This window comes from Schistocerca americana, chromosome 9 (assembly GCF_021461395.2).
Source record: "Schistocerca americana isolate TAMUIC-IGC-003095 chromosome 9, iqSchAmer2.1, whole genome shotgun sequence".
Lineage (NCBI taxonomy): Eukaryota > Metazoa > Arthropoda > Insecta > Orthoptera > Acrididae > Schistocerca > Schistocerca americana.
In genome coordinates this window covers 160,880,877-160,896,144 of record NC_060127.1, presented here as the reverse complement: position 1 = coordinate 160,896,144, position 15,268 = coordinate 160,880,877, and the positions used below count along the sequence as shown (strand labels likewise).

The 15,268-nt window shown below is 43.8% G+C and overlaps 1 protein-coding gene and 1 pseudogene across 3 annotated transcripts in view; one reads left to right on the top strand and one right to left on the bottom strand.

Moving 5' to 3' along the window:
- Positions 1-15,268, bottom strand: part of LOC124551103 — a 214,512-nt gene that overhangs the window by 94,893 nt on the left and 104,351 nt on the right. The window lies entirely within an intron of this gene.
- On the top strand, positions 2,145-2,262 carry LOC124551562 (annotated as a pseudogene).

Sequence of the window (15,268 nt, the reverse complement as noted above, 5' to 3'; positions counted from 1 at the left end):
ACCCAGTATGTTAAGGAAGTTGTTGCATGTCATACTTACTATTTCTCCTGTGATTGAAACAAAAAGCATCATTACATCATTAGCTTTACAAATCATCTATTCCCATGACCTCTTGTGATGAGCATTAAACATAGATTTCAAGGTTAGAATGTGGACAGCCCCTCATAAAGTTTCACCAAAATTAGTTTGCACAGGGTGCTCTTAAGGCTACAGGAAGTGTTCCTCACATCTTACAGCCAGTGTATACTGAATACGGGGGTTTCAAGCTGATATGACGCTACAGAAAAATGCTCAACATTGTATGTGTAGATCGATCAATTATGAAAAGACACTGAAATCAATCTTCAGACTCAGTTTACATCCCAAGAGTAAAACATAGGAGAGATTCAGCGATGATTTTGGCAGTCTTATCACACTATTCCATGGGACCCATGGTTACTCTGCATCGTTGTGTTACTGCCAAGGATTATATGACCACTTTATCAGGTCCTTCCCACGGTACAGTATTTGTTTCCCAATGGCGAGCTGTGTTCCGAGATGACAGAGCTCCTGTTCACGCTGCTCACATCATTCAGGACTGGTTCCTTGAGCATGAGGGTGAATTTTCACCTCTCCCTGGTCACCACTGTCACCAGCATCACTGAGCATTTGTGGTCTACTTTGGAGAGAATGGTGCATGATCACTATCCACCTCCATCATTCATCCCAGAACTTGTTACTATTTTGTAGGACAAATCATACAAGATTCCCTTGAAAACATACAGCAACTGTATTTATGCATTCTGTGATGACGGGAAGCTGTTTCAAATGCCAATGCTTTTCCTACACCGTATTAGGTGTGTAAGGTGTTTGATGTTTTGATACACACATCAAAAACAGTTTTGCATCACCTCACTTCCGAGAGTTCCAGAACCTGTACAGAAAATTGGAACAGAGGTCAACATAAACATCATTTCCGCCCTTTCTATTGCTCATGAAAACCACACATTGGATGTTGTACCACCATACAGTGAGATCTTCAGAGGTCCAGATTGCTGTACACACCGTTAGTTCTAATACCCAGTAGCACGTCCTCTTGCATTGATGAATGCCTGTATTCATCGTGGCAAGCTATCCACAAGCTATCAAGGCACTCTTCGTCCAGTTTGTCCCACTCCTCAATGGTGATTTGACACAGATCCCTCAGAGCCTCGCCAATGTGCTACCATTATGGTTGCACTATCAGTCGCAGGATGGCACTCACGTATTGTACAGCCATTACTGCCTTTATCAGTCAGCCCACATAATGCCACTCAAAAACTGCAGGGAACCTCCACCTTGCTGCACTCACTGGATAGTGTGTCTAAGGCGTTCAACCTGACCGAATTGCCTCCGAACACATCTCTGACGATAGTCTGGTTGAAGGTATACGTGACACTCATTGGTGGAGTAAATGTGGTGCCAATCCTGAGTGGTCCATTTGGCATGTTGTTGGGCCCATCTGTACCACGCTGCATGGTGTTGTGGTTGCAAAGATGTACCTTGCCATGGACGTCAGGAGTGAAGTTGCGCATCATGCAGTCTATTGCGCACCGTTTGAGTCACAACACAACATCCTTTGACTGCACAAAAAACATTATCCAACATGGTGGCATTGCTGTCGGGGTTCCTCCGAGCCATAATCCGTAGGTAGTGGTCATCCTCTGGAGTAGTAGCCCTTAGGCGGCCTGAGCGAGCCATGTCGTCAGTTCCTGTCTCTGTATCTCCTCCTTGTCTGAACAACATCGCTTTGGTTCACTCCGAGACACCTGGACACTTCCCTTGTTGAGAGCCCTTTCTGGCACAAAGCAACAATGTGGATGTGATTGAACCGCAGTGTTCACTGTCTAAGCATGGTTGACCTAGAGACAACATGAGCCGTGTACCTCCTTCCTGGTGGAATGACGGGAACTGATCGGCTGTCGGACCCCCTCCGTCTAATAGGTGCTGCTCGTGCACGGTTGTTTACATCTATGGATGGGTTTGGTGACATCTCTGAACAGTCAAAGAAACTGTGTCTGTGATACAATATCCACAATCAACGTCTATCTTCAGGAGTTCTGCGAACCGGGGTGATGCAAAACTTTTTTTTATATGTGTATTTTTGTCCACCTTCTGTACAATAAGCCAACGGCCTTGCTGCAGTGGTAACGCCAGTTCCCATCAGATCACCACAGTTAAGTGCTGTCGGGCTGGGCTAGCACTTGGATGGGTGACCATCCGGTCTGCCGAGTGCTGTTGGCAAGCGGGGTGCACTCAGACCTTTTGAAACAAGCTGAGAAGCTACTTGATTGAGACGTAGTGGCTCCGGTCTCGTAAACTGACATACGGCCGGGAGAGCGGTGTGCTGACCACATGCCCCTCCATATCCGCATCCAGTGACACCTGTGGGCTGAGGATGACACGGCAGCCACTCAGTACCATTGGGCCTAACAAGGCCTGTTCGGACAGAGAGTTTCTGTACCAACAATCACTGCCAGACACAGGACCAGGCTGAAGAGAACACAAGCCCAAGAGTGGAAAGTAAACTTAGCATTACTGTTGTCAACAGCAAGTGAAGTCATACAGCATGAACGGCTGGAAGACCCAAAGGGAATATTCGGCCACTTGAATTGGAAAGGTAGTTGTTTTCTATCCTTCACACTGGTAGGGACCTTTCCTGTGCAAAGTGTGAGTGTTACATGTTGTTTAAATGTAACTGTTAAGTGTAGGTCACTGTAATGGGTTTGTGTATAGTGTGGTGTCATGTATGTGTTGGATGATGATGGCAGGAGGGAGACTGTGAAGCCCACTGCCAACAGACAACCCACTCCTATCGAATAGCCGAATAGCACCACGGGAGCCGCTGAGCTTAACATCCACATCTGAAGGGTGGATCACCATCAACAGTGTCGTATGTCCTCACTTAATGAGACGTTGCGTAGGTGTTCGAAATTTAATCGAGGACACTGGCACAATGACTGCTGAACGAGGTCTTGAAGCCACCACCCCTCCTGTCCCTTCTTGGTCCCATCTGCCTTGAAGTACTGTGAGTGAATAGAACAAATCTGTTTCCAAACAAGAGCCACAGAACATACTGTCAACATCTGAACTGTTGGGCATATTCAGTGCTATGCAGATACAAGGACAAACAAGGACAAGAAATCAAGCAAACTGCAATTAACATGTAGTGAGCCATTGAAGACCACATGTCCCTTATATCAAAATATACATAAAATATCTCTGAACAACCTCAGAAACTTTTTTACAGCATTTCAGGTTTACCCTGTATAGAGTCAATATGGATTCGGCCAACAGAGGTCTTGGGAAACACTATTCACTGTGTTCACTTAACTTACTTACATGATCAAAAACTGCCAATATTGCAATAGGACCACACCTTGTCATTTTGAAAGAAAAATGCAGCAAGTAAAGATTGTGCAACGGAATGGAAAACCTCAGTTAAAATAATGTTCCAACCTTTGGCAAAGCTGTGCACTATATTGCACAACGTGTTGGCCTAGCTCTTGTTCATGAGAGGATCCATTACTCATCAACAGTCAGCTTTTCTTTCCAAAGAATTGTTTTGGCTTCATTTATTGATAGCTACTAAAATTTCAGCTCTTTCTTGGGATTGGCTGGGTGATGTTTCAGGGTCATAGTCTGACTAAAATTTTCATTCTTTAACTGCTTAGCATTTGGCATAGTCTGAATGTTTCAATGGCTCACAGTCTAATACTACCAATTGACATCCTGTAATAGATCTCGCCAAGAAAGCTTCTGACGACACAGCTTTATCCACATTAGGGAATGATTTAAATTTTGCGCTGATTCCCAAGCGTTTGCCGGTGTTTGATTTTATTAGTTCTGTTGAACAGGCTGTTTTTAACTACCTCCCGATGTTTCAGAGGAGACTAGGAGGGAGGCATGTCATGTGTTGAATGAGGTACGTCCATCCACAGAACTGAACAGCAGCAGAGGGGTGCCCTTTACATTCACTTACAACTGACCCATACTTTGTTATTTTACCTGCAGAAAGGAAATGCTACACTTGTTTTGGACAAGCAGGTTTACGTTCGAAAGATGCACTGTTTACTATCTAATTCAGTGTATCACAAGATCAGCAATGACCCCAAAAAAATTGTTGAGAGAAAGAAGAACGTTCCTTGTTGTAGGAGACTGTCAGCTCTTACTGCCCGCCCGGTTGGCCGTGTGGTCTAACGCACGGCTTGCCGGGCGGGAAGGAGCGCTTGGTCCCCAGCACGAATCTACCCGGCGGACTTGCGCTGAGGTCCAGTGAACTGGCCAGCATGGTTTTTAGGCGGTTTTCCATCTGCCTCGGCGAATGCGGGCTGGCTCCCCTTATTCCACCTCAGTTACACTATGTCGGCGATTGCTGCGCAAACAAGTTCTCCATGTATGCGTACACCACCATTACTCTACCACGCAAACATAGGGGTTACAACCGTCTGGTGTGAGATGTTTCCGGAGGGGGGCCACCAGGGGTCGAACTGCACAATAACACTGGGTTTGGTGTGGGGCGGCGGAGAGGTTAAGTGGACTGCGGTAGTCGCCGTGGGGTTGTGGACCACTGCAGCTGCGGCAGGGACGGAGCCTCTCCGTCATTTTTAGGTCCACAGTTAACATACAATACGATACATACAATCAGCTCTTACTGTGAAGTTTCCCCTAGGTTGGTTATATGGCCTTCTGAAGTGTCACAAGGAAAGTGTTCCTCTTATTCCGACTGTAAGTAATATTGGTGCTATGACATATCATGTAACAAAGCACCTGCTGAGAACACTAGTAGGTCAGTTTGAGTATCACATTATGAGCTCAGTGGAATTCTTACGACAATTAGAGGGAATGCATTTGAATGATTGTGATATTCTACTAAGTTTTGATGTGGTCTGTCTCTTCATTCGTATTTGTCTGCTTCGTTACAGTTGATTGAAGTTAGCTTTGGTGTCAAATTAATGAACCCATTTCGACATGTGTTCACTTCCACTTACTTTTTATTCTATGACCAGCACTATGAGTAGACAGATAAGAGTTTTGATGGGAAGCCCCTATCACCAATTTGTTTATGGAAGGTTTCAAGGAGTTGGCAACCTTGAAACCTATGTGTTTTTTTTTCAGATACATACTTGACACTTTTGTTGTGCACAGTGAGAATTTTAAAAATACTTGAATTCAGCCCAGCTGAATATTCATTTCATGATGGAGGGGAAAAGGATGAATACTTTCCCTTCCTTGATTTGTTGGTCTGGGGGTTGGTTGATGGTACATCGGGAAATTTCATATATAGGAAGCCTACTCACACTGCTTGTATCTATAGGCTAATGGTTGTCACCATCTGGCTCAGTGTGAAGTGGGTACTTTGTACCTCAATTAAAAGGCCCCACTTCATTTCAGACCCTGAGAGTTTGTCAGCTGAGTTAGACCATCTTGAGGTCACTTTTCATCAGATTGGTTATAGTGAAAGACAGATCGGAGTGCATTGTGCTACTGACCAACCATGTACCGCGTGAGTGATGATAATATGCAGGGAGAATTTCCAACAGGATTGGGTGTCTGACATTCCTCGTATGTGTGGTATGTCACATACTGGTTACACTATTAGGACTGGCGTACTGAGCATAAGCATCATACATTCTCACAAACCAAATGAGGTGGCACATTGGTTAGCACACTGGGCTCGCATTCGGGAGGATGACGGTTCAATCCTGTGTCTGGCCATCCTGATTTAGGTTTTCCGTGATTTCCCTAAATCGCTCCAGACAAATGCCAGGATGGTTCCTTTGAAAGGGCGTCGCCGACTTCCTTCCCCATCCTCCCCTAATTCCTATGAGACCGATGACCTCACTGTTTGGTCTCCTCCCCAAAACAACCCAACCTCATGGTTACAACAGCTGAGCGAAACTGCTTTTGTAGAACATTGTCTTGGCATTGACCATCCTAGGAATACAACAACATTGAGATTCTGGAATGCACTTCCAGCTATTGGGAAAGTGTTAATAAGATAGTAGGTGAAATTAAATGAGCAAGTAATGATGGAGGCTTTTGATTCAATTCTGGATGGAACACTACTCTCTCCTTTGTCAAAAAACAGAGGGACAGCATTAATGCCACCTCACCCATTGGTTATTAACTTCCACTATTGATAACTTCTGAGACTGGTCATTGTTGGTTGTGTGGTGATGCTTGTGTTTAGAGAGAGAGAGAGAGAGAGAGAGAGATTTTAAATTTCCTTAGACAATGCTTACTTGCTGCAGTTTTGCCTTGAAAATGACAGGGTGTGTACTTCTTGTAATATCGGTAGTAATCGACAACATCACCTGGCCACATTCCTGTAAGTTATTTGAGCTTTGTATACACTGGGAGAAACTAAGGTCTCACTCAGTTCATTGTGTTTGCCCATAACATTCAGAAGGCTGAGCAGATATGGCACCCAGGTAGATGTGTTGTTTGCTTCCCAAAGGCATTTGATACTGTTCCCACCATTGCTTAGTGAATAAAATACAGAATTCATGGAAGACAGGCCGTCTCTGCAATTGTATCCAGGACTTTCTAGCAGATAGAACTCAATACGCCATGTTCAAAAAGGCAACATCGTCATTTGTAAAGGTACCATCATTCACACCCTTAGTGACTGTAAAACTAGGGGTGTGCTGTTCACTATACAAAAAGTGATTTCAATTAATGGTTCCAGACAGCAAAATGAAGTTTTCTACATATGGTGGTATGTAATTTTCATGTATCATTAATCCTCTGAGCTCTTGCATCAACAAAGATACAGATGTAAGAGATGAATGTAAAAAGAAGCATCGCCAGTATCAAGTGGAATTACCTTATAAAACTATTGATGAAATGTTTTTGGGTTACAAGCTGAAACCTAAGAAAATACAACTCACCCATAAAAGAAGTTGCTTACAAAACACTCATTGACTGATTTTTGAGTTTTGCTTGCTTATAGTACTGGAACAGTTACAAAATAGGATTAATAACAGAGACACACAGGAGTTCAGAAAAATGTAAATACTCTTTGATAGTTAATATCTTTGGAACAAATGGCATATTGTTGCAATTTTGCACAGTAACAACGTACATTGTTTCCTCACCAGTTCTTGACACTCGTTTTCCAGCACATGACAGTGCAGCACTGAAGGAAGTAAGATTGTCATCTGAGCAATGCAAGGCTGTTTTGAAGTGGTACTGGAAGTACGAAAACATGAGCGAGGGACAATGGTAATGGCGTAATGTTTACAGAACTCAACCACCAACTCATACAACAATTTATCATATTTGTAATAAATATGAAGCCAACAGCACTGATCAGAATGTGTACAAGGAAAGGTCTGGCCAACCAAATTCATCAAAATGCCCAGCTTGCAGCGTAGCTGTGTTGCAACATTTTATTAGGTCACCTCAAAAATCTGAGAAGCAGGGTGTACATGAAAGGGTGTAACAAATTCTGAAGGCTGCAAAGAGGAAAGTGTACATTCCAGGATTGCTGCAGACTATGAACAAGGACGACCCAGGTTGAAGAATGGAGTTGAATGCATGTTTTGTGAAGGGTGAACAGTTTGCAGAGACGGTTATCTGTTGGCGAGGTGCAATTCGAGCTGAATGGTGCAGTAACACATCACAACTGCATGTACTGGGCTCCTGAAAATCCTCACACTCACATGGGCAAACATGTTAATTTACCGGGTGTTAATGTCTGCTGTGGTCTGTAAATGCACAGTTTGATTGGCCCATTCTTCTTTGAAGGTGCTGTTACTGGTGAGATGTATTTTCATGGGCTGCTAACATCGATTTTACCTGCCATCCGAGAGGTGTTTAGGAATGAAAGATTTTACCTACAACAAGATGGTACTCCACCTCTAAACCAGAGGTCAGAGCCTACTTGGTTGAAAATCTAAGTGTACAACAGATAGTTCAAACAGAATCTGTTGACTGCCCACTGCAGTCTACAGACCTTACAGCTCTTGACTTCTACCTATGAGGCACCTTAAAAGTTAAGTTTATCAACAGAAGCCAACTACACTGAATGAGCTACAAGAAAGCATTGAGGCATCCTGTGCGGCTATCGCACCGGCAACATAGACAGCCCTAGTTCGGTAAACAGGTCAACAGCATCGATGTTATTTGGCTGCCAATGGGGGTCACTTTGAACACATAAAATAACTTTCACACAATTGTAACTACTGTTCAGCTAAATTTAAGGATGGAGGGTTCATGTAAATATCAAAATCAAACCTGTATTTAAAAAGTTGTTAAGATGTCTAAATCCAACATTATTGTAGAAAAGTGTTTCACGTAATTTGCAATGATAACTGTAATATTTCAGTATGTTTATTATTCTGGATAGAGTGTAGCAAATTGTAGATCAAAATGTTGTAATCTGTTTTGAAAAACTAATGAGATTTTTAATTGCAAACTTTTGGCAAGATCAATGTGTAGTAGTATTTAATAGATAAGAAAATAAACCAACCCAACTCCCCAGGAGTCGGAACTCCTGCACAAATAACAAAAGATTAATTATAATAATTATTAATGAATAAAAACGAAGCATGGCTGTGTAAAACATGCAGTTGCCTCATGTTAATTAAAATGCAGCAGCTTCGTTATATAGCAGCAATACAAGTCCAGCAAACAAGCAGTAGCTGCCTGCATGTACTGATAACAGCAGCGCCATACGTCACACATCCTGCTCATAACCGGAAGCTCGATGGGCGCGGCAGGAAGTAGCGCGCAGATAAACCGCAATGGCGGCTCGGAAGCTGAGTTTTCCAGCGGACCGCGCTCTGTTGAAACTAGAGCGCGATCCACCAGGCGCCTCGTGCTGTGGCTAAGTCAAGTTCAAGGTCAGCCGCCAATATGGCGGCACACACAGCCATGCATGTAAATATCAAAATCAAACCTGTATTTAAAAAGTTGTTAAGATGTCTAAATCCAACATTATTGTAGAAAGGAGTTTCATGTAATTTGGCAATGATAACTGTAATATTTCAGTATGTTTATTATTCTGGATAGAATGTAACAAATTGTAGATCAAAATGTTGTAATCTGTTTTGAAAAACTAATGAGATTTTTAATTGCAAACTTCAAAATTACTGTTTGAAATAATGAATGACTTCAAATTTTGACTGGTAAAAGCTATATAAGCAATGACGGCAATAGCTGATCGAAGTTGGTTTCGAGTCGGTTCACTGTTAATGCCAACTTTGTGGTGCATATTAATAAGTTATTAAGTACATTTTCATTTCGGCCACATCATTTATTAGATTTTATTGATGTGACAAGTTGCTCCTAACATAGGAATAGCCCAGACTTTCTTTCAGATGGAGACAATTTGCAGCAATGAGATGCACACTTCAAATATGAACATTAAGAAACAGCAAGTTAGATATCCAGTTTGGTAGCCACAAAAGATGGTTTATATTTAAGATACTATGAGTTACATAATTAAGACACTATGACAAGTGATTATGGGTGCCTACTCTCCATGAAGGGTGAGGCAAGATGTTAGTTCCACATGCTTCACAAAATGACCATGATTGAAAAATGTCAAGGAAATTAGAGTTCATTCGGAGCCTTAATGACAGTCCTTTCTCTCATGTGGTATGGGCAGATGGAACACGAAAGGCTGAAAACACTGTTGGTATTCGACATACCCTCCACCCCACACATTAGAAAACATGAAATGGCCTTACGTGTGAGTACAACTGAAGACCATAATGCAGAGAAATCTGGAGGAGGAATTTAGTTCGCAGCGCATGTCAAATGGCAGATGATAATGATTCTGTTCCTGGTGACAAAAACAGAATTTTTGGACATCGAGATATGATCATACACTGGTGAATTCTTTGTTAGCATCTACTGCAAGGAGCTGAGGAGAATACTTCTCTTACACCAGTAGGGTGACTCAAAGTCTGTAGGAGAGCATGGAACTCTACAATCATTGCTAGGTGACACGCATAAGTGGGCACACTGCCTTGTCGCAGTGCTAGTCCCGCCTTGCCGTAGCGCCACACACCCCTCACTGGCCAGTTAATGCTCACAGCAGTGCTATAAGTACCTCCAAACTGTGGCCTCACTTTCAGTGCATTTGTCTTTACCACAACACATTCATTGTCCGTGCTGCATAGGGGATGTTTACCAAACAGAAATTTATGCCGGGGTGCCGCAGGGCTCCATTTTAGGTGTGGTGCTGAATATAGCAGACTTCCCAAAGTCGCCACAAGTCGTCAACGCCGTGTACTCTAATGATACACGCAGTACGTGGCTAGTTGCTGTGCATCATTGACTGCAAGTTCTTGCACCAGCTTGAAGAATGGGCTATGAGCTAGAGTGCTGGTTTCAGTGCGGCCAAAAGCCAAGGCACGAGCCTGACCAAGTGTCGTCCACCAGTGGTTGCCAGTGTTGTGCCCTTTGGGCATCCAATTGAATGGATCAAAGACCAAATCCTCGAAATATCTAAGGGCCTTCTTACGTCAGAATCTCAGATGGAAGGAGCAAATTATTCATGTGCTTAAGCAAACAATACAGCAGCTTGACATGCTCTATTGGCTGCTAAATGAGAGGTCTCCTCTGTCAGTAAGTTGTGGTCTCTGTATCAACAGGTTGAGTATTCGGCCCATCGTGAAATACACCAGTAAGGTGTGAGGAAATGCAGCTGCTAGCCACATCAAGCGTCTATGTGCCCTCCAGAAAAAATCCTGCATGAAGTGTTCCATGTGCCCTACAACTTCCCAGTGCACTACCTCCATAACATGTCTGTCGAGCCCTATGTGCTTGAAAGGTGCCAACATGAGGTGACAAGACTGTACACCAAGCCCTGACTCTTTCAGAACCCCCTCATCCACCAACTAGAGAGGGACCAACGACCATGACAAGTATAAGAGGCCAGTGACGCTGCTTCGATGGTAGGCAATACCTTCTGACGTTGAATTATACGTAGATCAGACTTGCACCCAGTGCAACACCAAACACACGAGATGCCAAACCACGTGTATCATCTCATGACTGCAGACGGCTATGACCTAGGGTTGATACTATGATAAGCTAGTTGTAGATTTACTGTCCAGACCAGATGACGTATGCCTGCCTGTACTGCTTCCAGTGGTGTATTTGCACTGCATTTGTATTGATAGCCATAACGCAACTTTGTTCATTGGTTTCTGCTTCCCTACGTCTTGGCTCCTCTATAGATTACTCGCTGGACTTGTTTGTTTCTAGTGCCACCTTTACTTGTCCATTTGCTTGCTGGTTTCTTCCGTCTCCACTCCGTAATCTACTGTCAGAAGCACCAGGCTGGTAAGTCATCCTCAGCTGGTTCCTCGAGTCATTCCCAGTCTTTAGTCATATACCGGTCACAATAATTGGTGACGAAGTAAAAGGTTAGCAGCATTCTATGGACTCAAAACGCGTGGAACTCTTGGAACAACAACAGCCACTTCTACAGCAGCAGTTCCAACGGCAGTTCCAACAGAAGTTTCAACAGCAGTAGCAGCAGCAGCAGCAGCATAAAACAATAACAGCAGCAGCAGCAGCAACAACAACAACAACAACAACAACAACAACAGCAGCAGCAGCAGCAGCAGCAAACTAACTAGCTCCATCAAGATATTCAGCTTTAGAAGTATCAGCTGCAGATTAACAGTACCCAACTAACAACAGCAGTAGTCACTTTCTAGGCACAGAGCTGTCTACCTGCGTTTCCACCTTTTAAAGAGGCCAAAGAGTATCGGAACACGCCTCTACAGTGTGTGAAACACCATTTCTTCGCCATTCAGGTCACTGATGACGCTCCCCAGTAGTCACGCTTCCTTTCTTGGGCTTCCCTGGAGACATTTCCCTTGTTGAAGAAGTTGGTTCCTGTCTTAAATCCAGTTGCTCTCGCATTCCCGGATGCAAAACCTCATACACAGACTTTATTTCGAGATGTAGTGGTCCATCTAGCTTGTAATCCAGAAGAACACACGTCAGTCCCCAGCTACACAAACCATCATTGGACGATATTTTCACAATCACCGCATTTTTTTTTTTTTTTTTTTTTTTTTTTTTTTAATCGTGCAGGCAGCAAATGAGCACCTCATGGTTTGAGCACAGGTGACAGTAGTCCAGACATCCCACTGTGCCCCAAGAACACAAATTTCTTGTAAACCATTTACCAGACGGCAGCATCATGATCCATCAGCTTCAGATATGTCAATAGCCTTTGAACAATATATCACATATGACTGATGTGGGAAGCAGGGCCTTCCATCATGCCCAGACTGCTTCACAGCACACCTGTGTGTGTAAGCGTCCGGGTTGCTGGGCACACTGCACCCACTGCAGAAAAAATGGACGTCTCCCAATAATCGTACCCAGTTCTCCACAAGTGTCAAAGAACAGTGCATGAACTTTGGGCAGTAATAGCCCCGTACGATGCTTTTGTTATAAAGTTGTTTACCAATGTCTCAACTGCAAGCAAAGATGTCTGTCTCTAGATGAACACAGGAACTGTTGTTTCCTTGGTGAACCTCCAAACCTATGCCGCTTAAGCTCCCCAGAATTAGCCCCACCCTTGTTAGCGTAAAGTGACGGTTCAATTTCCTCTGGGATCAATTAATGGTCAACATACTCGACGAAAAGATCACTTGGCTAGTCACTCAGTCAGAAACGTTTTCGATCTGGGCACCTTCCCGTTGTTTGGATTTTCCAAGGGTGAGGTTCAGGTCGTCTGTGAGACAGTTCCCTTCCAATAACTCTATGACTTTTGTGCCACTTTTATACGTGGCCTGAAGTGCACCACAGATTTCCAGATTCACATCTCCTTGCATCCATATGTGTTGCCTGGATCCTGCTGAGTATGGCCCAATGCAGTCCACTTATGGACTGCCATTGAGCAGTCACTTGATCGACACCATGAGTCTTGAGGAGACTGAACCAAATAAAACCAGCCATTGGACCACACGACTGATAGTGGTAACAAAACCTAACATCTCCCTCCGGCTATACAACGATTTCAAATCAACAATCAATGCCCAAACACAAGTAGATACGTATCCTGTTCCACTTCCAGAAGAGCTCCTCACAAAACTTGTGAGCAGAGAAGGCAGATCCCACTGGATGAGGAGTCGCAAGGAGTCATTGTTATCAACACTCCCTTCGATTTGTACAAATACAAGTGCTCCAGTAATCTTTCAGTAATTCCTGGAACAGCTGTCAAGGTCAGTATCTACTTGCACCAGTTATCTCGATGGCTCAATTGTCATGGATGCTAAGCATCAGAGTCGCCAGCAAAACCTTTGGAGCATATTTACAACATTATGTGACGCAGAGTGAAGTGATGCTTAGCAGATGCCAGCTTTTCCTGGAGCAAGTGGAATACCTCAAACATTTGCTCAACAACGGAAGGGTCCAACCCACTTATCACGATGTCGCACCTATTGACTCTCCAGCTCGTCCCCAAAACTTGTAGGAGGTGCAAGCTTTTTCTGGAAAGGTGAATTATTATTTTAAGTTACTACCTCAGGCAACCCTTATCATGCATCAGATAAGCGAATTGCGGAATAATGAAGCCAATGCTTTGCTTATCACATTGCCTTAACCCTTTTGACAATCGCATCCACTAGTTCTCGCCACAGGTGCCTCCCCATACAGCACTGATGCAATGTTGGTGTATAGGAAGAATGACTATTCGTCAAAGATGCTGACACCTAAGCACAATAACTACTCACATATAGAAGAAGAAGCTTTAGCGACTGTCTTTGCAGTTGAGAAGTTACATGTTTACCTGTTCGGAGCTACGTTCACTTTAATTACAGACCACAAACCGATGGTAGAACTAATCAGGCTACGCTCCAGTCTTGCAGAACAGACAGCAAAACAGCTTCAGTGTTGGTTACTTTCCCCCAAACTTCACGGTGTTATACCATTAAATGCAAGCCCACAGCGCAACACACAAATACTGAACCTCTATTTCACCACCTGTGAGACCAGATCCACCCTCTGACCAGCAGGAAACCCTATTTCACAAGTTGCGACATGGTCAGGAATAAAACAATGAGCCGAATATAGAAAAAATTTTCTTTACGTCTATGGTCACAAATTTTTTGTCATCAGACTACCGCTTTTGGTCTATAATGTCCACCTTCATATCTGTTTTATAAAACATGCCACTATGGCTGCAGTACAATAGGACACGTTTTTATAAAACAGATCGAAAGCAGTAGTCTGGTGACAGAAAATTTGTGACCATAGACATAAAGTAAAGGAAATTTATAGGAAACCTTATGTTTCTATATAGATAGAGAACAGAGACAAACGCTGGATGGGTTTCCCATTGTGGTTGCACGAATTGCTGTGGACATGTGCTGCAATCCTGTCTTATGGAAAGTTATCCACCATGACCTCCATCGGTTGGCCATGTACTTTTCAAAGAACACTAGTTCGAAGCTCTGTACCTGGGCTTGCACTACCACTGTATATCAGTCAAAGGAGCTCTAGGGCCTCAGGTTTTACAACTACCCCATGGTGGGAAAAGGGAAATGTCACGGATTAAAACTCTCTTGCAGCAACACATTTACCTGGTTTCAACAATGACGTAGACACCACGTGTGCTGCTGTTCCACTTGTGCCCAGCATCAGGTCACATCACCAGGCTCCCTGTCCAATCCCTACCTCCCCTGAGATCACATTCATTTGGGTTCTGTTGGCCAGCTTCTGGGCTCTCTGTGATTTATAGTAATAGACACTTGCTCTAATTACCGCTATACAGTCAGCATGGCGACCACCAAACGGACTGTGTAATTAATGGGCTTATCCAGATTCTGACCACTGAAGACCTTCCTCCAAACTACAGTATCCGAGAACATGCTCCAGTTCACAGTGACAGATTGCGAACAATTCTGCGCTTCAGATGGCATAAAACACCTTTTAGTCCGCCATCTCATCCATCCTCCAATGGCAAACCACAGTGTATGGTGTGGACATTTAAGTAACAATTGTTGAAAGCAATGGGAACAGCCACTACCATAGCTGCATTCACATTGTTCCTAAGCACATACAGGAACACTTCCATCCATGACCACTGCCTTGTAGAGCTCCCCCATGGGAGACAACCACAATCTCTCCTTTTCTCCTGGCACCGATGCCCTGGGAACGCCAGACCCAGAATGCTGGGCAATTTCCACCAGGCACAGCAATGTGAGCAGCCTCTTGGCGGAAAAGGGGGGGGGGGGGGGAGAAAGAGGACATGTGATGGTTTGGAGTGCCA